Here is a 9,300-nt window from a genome sequence, read left to right on the forward strand (position 1 = left end):
AAGCATTGAGTACATTAGCTTTTTCCACATTCTCTGTCACTAGTTTGCCTCCCCCATTCAGTAAGGGGCCCACACTTTCCCTGACCTTCTTCTTGTTGCTAACATACCTGTAGAAACCCTTCTTGTTACTGTTAACATCCCTTGCTAGCTGCAACTCCAGGTGCGATTTGGCCTTCCTGATTTCACTCCTGCACGCTTGAGCAATATCTTTATACTTCTCCCTGGTCATTTGTCCAAGCTTACATTTCTTGTAAGCTTCTTTTTTGTGTTTAAGATCAGCAAGGATTTCACTGTTAAGCCAAGCTGGTCGCCTGCCATATTTACTATTCTTTCTATACATTGGGATGGTTTGTTCCTGCAACCTCAATAAGGATTCTACAAAATAGAATCAGCTCTCCTGGTCTCCTTTGCCCCTCATGATATTCCTCCAGGGGATCCTGCCTAGCAGTTCCCTGAGGAAATCAAGTCTGCTTTTCTGAAGGCAGACAAATGGATATTGACTGTATAATTTTATTTTACATTTAGTGTGAGATTGGATTTGTTGCTTAGCACTTTGGAGGACAGGATTAGAATTCAAAACAATCTTGACAAATTAGAGAATTGGTCTGAAATCAACAAGATAAAATTCAATAAAGACAAGTGCAAAATACTACACATAGGAAGGCAAAAGCAAATGCACAAAATCAAATGCACAATCAAACCACAAAATGGGGAATAACGAGCTAGGTGGTAATACTGCTGAAAAGGATCAGGGAGTAATAGTGGATCACTGCAAAAAATGCAAATATCAATTTGGCAGGAGAGTCATATGTAAGACACAGGAGCTAATTGTCATGTTGTACTTGGCATTGGTGAGGCCTCAGCTGGAGCCAATTCTGGGCCCCACACTTTAGAAGCAATATGGATAAGATAGAGAGAGTTCAGAGGAGAGCAACAAAAATGAGAAAAGGCTTAGAAAACCTGATTTATGAGGAAAGATTTAAAAAACTGGACATGTTAGTCTTGTTAAAAGAAGACTGAGGGGGACCTGATAATAGTCTTCAATATGTGAAGGACTGCGATCAATTGTTCTTCATGTCCACTGAAGGTAGGACAAGAAGTCATGGGCTTAATCTGCAGCACAGATTTAGGTTAGATATTAGGAAAAACTTTCTAACTATAAAGATAGTTAAACTCTGGACTAGACTTCCAACAGAGGATGTGGAAACCTGTCATTGGAGGTTTTTAAGAACAGGTTAGACAAGCAACCTACACCATTCCTGACATGCTATTTGGTCCTTCCACAGCACAGGGGGCTGGACTAGATGACTTCTCAAGATCCCTTCCAGCCTTGCGTTTCTATGATTCAAGGCTTTATCTTGTTCCCACTGAATCCAATGTGAGTTTTGCTAATAATGTCAAAGGGAACAGGTTGGGGCCCATTTGGTGGGTTGCCCCCATATGAGTATCATTATGATGATGAATGGTTTATGAGTATCATTATGATGACGGGGATTGGTCCTGCTTTGAGCAGGAGGTTGGACTAGATGATCTCCTGAGGTCCCTTCCAACCCTGCTATTCTATGATTCTATGATTATGACATTTGAAATATCATAAGCTTGAGTCAGTGTGAGATGACCTTCATAATAATGTGTTTTAGACAGGTCTTACAGGACATGCAGGAAAGAAGCAAGTGTGCAATGAGAGTCCCATTCTTTCCAATGTGTTTGTCCCCCAGTGCCTGCAAAATTGTATTTGAAAAAATGAGGAAGTGCTTTTAATTAGAACCATCAAAAAAAATTAAACTGTCATCAAACTATCTGTTACATTTCTAAAACGAACAAAACATTTCAATAGTTTTGTTTGGAATTTGTCTTTGGGCTCACAGAGTATCCACTCAGATGTGCTTCTTCAGCCAGGATAAAATTTCATCCCTTGCCTTCCCTCTGCTCTGCTTGCTTCCACCCTTTCCAGAGGTGTCTGTGATTCACTGATGCATCCGATGAAGTGAGCTGTAGCTCACAAAAGCTTATGCTCAAATAAATTTCTTATTCTCTAAGGTGCCACAAGTACTCCTTTTCTTTTTGTGAATACAGACTAACACGGCTGCTCCTCTGAAACTGGTATTGTGTGTACTTAATGAGTGAATATCCTTGGGATGAATTATAAATGTAATAATTTTGGAGCTTTGTTCTTTAGCAAGACCTGAGGAACATAAAGAGACCATGAGCGGGCCAAATTCTGCACCCTGGCTTGGGGAGAAAATTAGTGACTATCCCTAGGATTTGACTCAGCTCCATAGTGGTGATATCAGGCTGAGCATGCAGCTCTGGCTGGCTCTGTTCCAAAAATATTGGTCCACTATTTTCAAATGAGGGAACAATAATATTTTTAGAGTTTTTCAAAACATTCATGATTAAATCTGAACCAGGCAATGTTCACTTAGTTTTGTGACAAACAAATTTATTTGGACCTAAGCTTTCATGGGTAAAAAACCCCACTTCTTCAGATTCCTGGAGTGAAAATTACAGATTATCTGTTAGTCTCTAAGGTGCCACCAGATCCCTCGTTGTTTTTGTGGATACAGACTAACATGGCTACCCCTCTGATATTTGGTTTTGTATTTCATTACAAACCCAAATTTTGGGCTACTCTTTACTGGGAGGGATTGCTCAGATTTTCAAACCTTAACAAGCCTGGATCAAGATGTGAGTGAGCCTTGGCCAAATTATGATTTTGAGTAGGAATTTGGCTGAGTTTCTCTTTGAGGTTTTGTTTTAATACTCAGTGGGGTGCAAACCCCACACAAACTGAAGTCAGAACAAAGCTGGAACCCCTGCCAACCAAAACTGCTGAGTTTCACATAGCTCTAAATATTTTACAAGGACTGAAGCTTTGTTTGCTCTTGTTTGAAAGAACTGTTGGGATACTGCTCATAGTTTGCCTGACCTCAGCCTGTAATTTGGAAGCTTTACTCCTAAGCATACCTGTAACTTTCCACTTCACACTCCATCTCAGCTATCCATTCAGTACAAACCATCTCTGCGAGTGTTGAGTATACAAAGCCAAATCATAGAAAAAGTCAGATTACTTCAGACCTTTGGGACAAATGCTGGTATTTTGCCATTTGGCCATTAATCAAAATGGTCATAAATAAACGCTACAACAGTAGCATTGATTTGTGCCCATATTCCACCCAGCTGTAGCATGGCTACGTGCATGACCTCTTTACTCCATTACTCCTGCTAGGAATCATCTGCCTAGAGGGAAGGGATGTGTATGGTTGCCATTGTAAGGTATGGAGTACTTGTGGCACCTTAGAGACTAACAAATTTATTTATTTATTAACAAATCGGATGCATCCGATGAAGTGAGCTGTAGCTCATGAAAGCTTATGTTCAAATAAATTTGTTAGTCTCTAAGGTGCCACAAGTACTCCTTTTCCTTTTGTGAATACAGACTAACATGGCTGTTACTCTGAAACCCATTGTAAGGTATGGGGCACAAAAGTGCCACAGGCCTGCTGGATCCTAGGCCATGCCTTAGTGTGTCCCTCTTGTCCTGAGGCCACAGATCAGCTTCTCCACATTTTTTTGTAAGGGATGGCAGAGTTACAAAGAGCTTTGAAGGTGGTGTCAAAAAGCTGGAATGTAATGCAATAACAGATCGGGAACCAATGGAGGGATTCAGGAAGGGGAACGTCATGATCAAATCAATGGATAGGAAAGATGATTTTAGCAGCTATATTTTGCATGGTTGGTGGGAGGCAATAGTATTCGGAATCCAAAGACAAGGCTGTTGCAGCAGTCAGTGCAAGATCTAAGGGAGTGCTAAACAAAAGATTTGGATGTAAGAATGGAAAGAAAAGAATGCATCTTGGAGATACTGAGAAGGAAGAACAGATATGGGCTGGATGTGTTGGGCAAGAGAGAGGGAGGAGTACAACCTTCTAGATTGCAGGCCTGAGTGACAGAGTGATGATAGTGTTGTCCACAGTCATAGAAAAGGGGAGAAGTGAGAAAATTTTGGAGGGATGATCGGGATTGGACTCATAGTTTCATCTCAATTAACAGGGATTTCCAAATACAGCCTCTACTCATGTTAATGAGTGGATGAACAAAATTAAAACAACAGACATCTTGACTATGGCAATGGAGTATGCAGAGCAGATTAGAAGAGGGGATATAAAAGTGGCTTTTCACTCTCCTGATCCTAAACCCTCTCTGTGCTGGCATAACTGAATGCTGTTCTTCATTATGCCTGGTGTCAGTGGTTCTCAGGGCACAACACACTAGCCGGGGATCAACAGAACATAGGAATGCCACCTTAGCCAAATCCCCTAGTCCCATAGCTGTGTGGCCCCTGCACTGGCACCAGTGAGAGGGTAGGTAGTGTAGAAGTCACAATGCAGTCTCAGCCAAAACCATACGATCCTCCCAGTGCCAGTTAAGCAGGCTTGGGGGCCACACTAGAGGACCCAGATCCACTGCAGCAGTGGATCTGGGTCCACTAGTGTCCTTTGCAGAAAGGAGTTTGGATGACGGTGGTGAAGGAGGGGTTTATGATTTGACTATTATATTTTAGAACAGTCCTTTTATTCTGTTCCTCCTCCAAATTTCTCCTTAAAAGGCACTTTCCCCAGGAATCCTTCCTGTCTTGGTCTCTTCACCTTCCCCTACCTGAACCATTTTCCTCTGACTTGTATAGTCCTATCTATTTTAGATCATAAACTCTTTGGGGCAGGGACCTTGTTTTACTCAATGGCTGCAATCCCGCAATCTGATCCACATGAGCAGATCCTTGTAACCCACATACTTCCAACTGTGGAACTGGGCCTATGTTTGTAAAGTGCCACGTAAACATATAGGGCTTGTGGCATGTAGATGGTTTTTATAAATAAAATAAATACTATAATTACATGTATTAATAAACTCTTTCTGAAATATTCATGTTTGATACAGATGGAATTGTCAATTTTATCTGCACTTCTTACGGTAACTTTAATTTAAAATATAAATTTATAATTTCAGTTAAAAGTAGCCACTTAGCTCACATTATTAAAGCTAAAGATTTCTCATTAGAACTGTAATTTTTTTTAGATTAAACAAGAAAGATTAGATTAGATTAAAAAAACAGATTACAATACTTATCTTTACTAAAGTAAAGGTTATACATTTCAGCTACCATAAACAATTGTGAAACTTCAGTATGTGTAGGGTTAAAGGCTGGAAATGGGCTATAACTTGCAGTGGAAATTTCCACTGCATGCTTTATTGGCAGTGGAATGAGCCAGACTCATCTGAAGGTGTGCACGTGTGTGGTCTCTTCATAAACACATCGGAATGCTGTGTCATATTATTTTTCCTTTCAGCTTTCTGACCAGCTTTTGTTTTCGGTCTTCCAGAGTTTTATGGAGTCACAGAGTACATAGTTACCCTGAAGTCAGTAGAAGTTGTGCCTGAATGAGGACTGCAGGTTCACACTTCAGCCTGCTCTGATTTTATTTCTTGTACTTCTGGTTCCACTGTCATGCAGCTCTTTGTCGTTCGTTCATGGATTATTTTCTGGCTCTTGTTTTTGTACTGAGTGTAACAGTTTGCACATGTCAAATTCCATACAGTATAGATGTTAGACTGTAAATACTTTGGAGCAAATATTATGTCTTCGTGTACTCCTTAGCTAAGTGTACTCCTATTGAAGTCAGTGGGAGTTTTACCATTGACTTCATGGAGAGTGCAGGTAAGCCCATGCTGGGTGCTTTTGAAAATCCATTTAACTACCCATATCCCCTCCAGGTCAGAGTTTTAATGGTTATTCTTCTTTGGGTTTGTGTGTTGTAACCAGGGCTACATCGGTGTAATGGTGGAATAATTGGTTTTGTTTATCTTAAAGAGAAATTGGAGTCAAAAATAAAAAAAAACATATGAAGTGTGGGGGCTCATACTAAACACAGATTAAATATAATACATTTCTTTGTAGGTGAGTGTTGCTTTTTCTTATTTTTGCACTGGTTTAAACTCATCATTTTTGTCAAGGAGAAGGTCAAATGGCATAACCCTTATTCACTTTAATATGTCTATTGAAGATGATCTTCACCCAGAGGAAATAATGGAAAGATACCAATGATCCAAAGGGGAAAGAAAATGTGTATATTTAAGAGTTTAATCTGTTTCTGGTCAGGGTTTAATTTTATGTAACAGCTATAGGCTTTGGTTTACTATAACCAATCAATGGAAGAAATAGTTTAAAGAAAAGTGGAATTTTAGGAAGCTGTTCCCAATGTATTGCAACACAGTTTAGTTGTAGGTTCCTTCTTCGCCCTCTGATCTTTCAAAAAGCTCTGTGCAAATGGACTCCTGCACCTGCACAGTTTGAGAGTCTAGGTAACAAAAGGGGAGAGGGCCTAAAACAAGACCTGTGCTTTATGGAACTAGTTTTCTTTTGTGCCACCTGTTGATCCAAAATAATACTAAAATGCTGCTTTGAGATTTTCACCTGGATATGCTACATCTGAAGCAAAGAATTCAGAGGTAGGAGTAAATTGATTTTAAAAACTAAAAGGACAGCAAAAATGGTTACTTATCTGTACAATAACTGTTATTCTTTACAATGTGCATGTATACATTCCATTGAAGGTATGTGCTCAATACACTGGAGTTGAAGACTTTTTGCCCAGAGTACCATTATGTGGTGCATGCACCCCTGCCATCCTCATGCACTGACTCAAAGGCATAAAAGAGGCATGACTGCCACCTTATTAATGCCTAAAATAGTGGGGAAGGTGGGAGAGTCATGGAATGTATATATGCATAACATGTCAAAGAACAATAGTTACAGTACAGGTTTCTCCTGTACAGGTTTTTCTCCTTTGAATAATTGTATATATACACATTCCACTGTAGGAGATTCACCAGAAATTTTCTTACAGATAGTAGGACTTCAAACTGCAGCTCTGACCCACTGAAGTTGGCATCATCCCAGGAGCTTGATAGTGATAGTGTCGCATCAGGAAAAGGTACATACAGACAATCACGTTGCTGCTTTACAAATGTCTACTATTGGTATGTTACTGAATGCTGAGGAAGTGGAATGAGCCCTAATAGAATGTTATTCCCAGGAGGGGAGAAACCTTTGCTAGAGAATAGCAGAGCCTGATATAGTCAGAAATCCAGTATGATATACACTGGGCTGTAACCAGTTGCTCTTTAATCCTTTCACAGAAGGCTACAAAAAGTCTAGGAGATGATCTGAAAGACTTTGTGCAGTCCTGGTAAAAGAACTGAGCCCTCCGAATATCTAAAGTGCAGGAGTGGATTTACCATGAAACAAACCGTGCGGTGGCATGGGGCTCCCCAATGATGGGGGGCCCCAAAATGCAGGAGAACCTGCCCCCGAGTCCTGGCCAGCAGCGCAAAGGGCTCAGGCAGGTAGGCTGCCTGCATGCCATGGCCGGTGGCCCCATGCTAATCCCAGAAGTGACCAGAACTGAGACCTGCTGTTCCCCTCCCCCCAAGGGGTGCACAGAGATGTGCCAGCAGCAGGGCTAAGGCAGCTCCCTGCCTGCTCTGCCTCCCCCCGTCAACACCACTGCACTCCCAGAAGTAGCCGGCATGTTCCTGGGGCCTGGGGGGCATGCATGTCTCTGTGCGCTGCCCCCGTCCCGAGTACTGACTCCACAGCTCCCATTGGCTGGGAACTGCGGCCAATGGGACCTGCAGGGGTGGCACCTGTGGGCAGCGGCACACGGAGACCCCCTGCCCTGCCCTGGCCCCCCCACCCACTCCCTCTGCCTAGGAGCTGCTCCCGGAGGGGTGTGTGCTGGTCACTTTGGGAGTCTTGCCACCCGAGGTAAGCACTGCCCCCCGCCCCCTCCCACACCCAAAACCCCTGCCTGCATCTCATACCAAAACTTCCTCCCAGAGCCTGCACCCCTCACCCCTTCTCCCACACCCCAACCCCCTGCCCCAGCACACACCCAGCACCCAAACTTTCTCCCAGAGCCCGCACCCCCCCGCACCCTCTCCTGCCCCCCAACCTCCTGCCCCAATCAAGGTACCTCACTTTATTTTCTTTTACTTCCCATTACTTATACTATAGGAGGAGGATGAAGAAAAAAAGAATGAAAAACTGGGGTGGGGGGTGGGGGGAGATAAAAGAGAATGTTCTTTTTCTTGGCTGGGGGGAGTGGGGGCAAAAATGAAGCTGCGCACAGGGCCCCACTAACTCTAAATCCGCCACTGATAAAGTATGAAGTTTCTTTTCAGCTTTTTTAGAATGAGGTTTTGGAAAAAAAACTCCAGAAAATGAATGGTCTGATTGAGGTGGAATGCAGACACAATCTTAGGCATAAACTTAGGGTGTGGCCTCAGAAAGAAATTGTTTTTCTGAAATGTCATGAAATATGGGTCAGCTACCAGGACACCATTCACGCATACTTAATTGCTACCAGAAATGCTGTTTTAATTGATAGCAGTGATAAGGAAGTTACTGCTAAGATTTGAAGGGGGAACCTATTAAACAGGATAAAACTATATTCAGATACCAAGAGGGTACTGGACTGGAGACAGAAGGGTACATATGAATGAGGCCCTTCAAAAATTAGGTACCAAGGGATGCAAAAAAAATCTACTGGCAGATGTTTTGTAGAGATTTATGCTGACTGCACCCTCACAATTGATGTAGGCTGGGGTACCAGTACTGCCTCAGCCAGGCTGGGGATCTGAGGATTAAAGTTGCTTTGTCTCTTTTTAGCTTCCTCAACTACCTCAAAATTAGAAGGACAGGTGGAAAGGCATACATCAGAAGACCTGGCCAACAGAGGAGGAGGAAAGCATCTGTCAAAAAAATCTGTGACCTGCTCTGGAGCAAAATTTCCTGCATTTGTTGGTCAGGCTGGTTACAAAGAGGTCTATGACAGGGTAACCCCACTGATGAAAGTTCTGGTGCAGAGAAAGAGTGAGAGAGAGTGTGTGTGTGTGTGTGTGTGTGTGTGTACACATCACTTATGATGGTCTACGAAGTTTCGGCTTAGAGAATCTGAAGTAGAATTCTTCACCCCTGGGAGGTGAAACCTCTTTTGCAAGCCATTGTTCTCTATGCAGATATTCCACAGGTGGATGACTTCTTGCCAAAAACTGATTCAACCTCGCACCTTCCTGCTTGTTCAGATAAAACATATTGGTGGTGGTGAGTGTTTGAACCATCTGGTTCCTGATGGTGGAAATGAATGTCTCACAAGCTCTTTGAATGGCTCAAAACTCCAGTGTGTTTAGATGGAATGAAACCTCCTGGGGCTTCCAAAGTGCCTGAGGTTGACCCAA

This window comes from Dermochelys coriacea, chromosome 5 (assembly GCF_009764565.3).
Source record: "Dermochelys coriacea isolate rDerCor1 chromosome 5, rDerCor1.pri.v4, whole genome shotgun sequence".
NCBI lineage: Eukaryota > Metazoa > Chordata > Testudines > Dermochelyidae > Dermochelys > Dermochelys coriacea.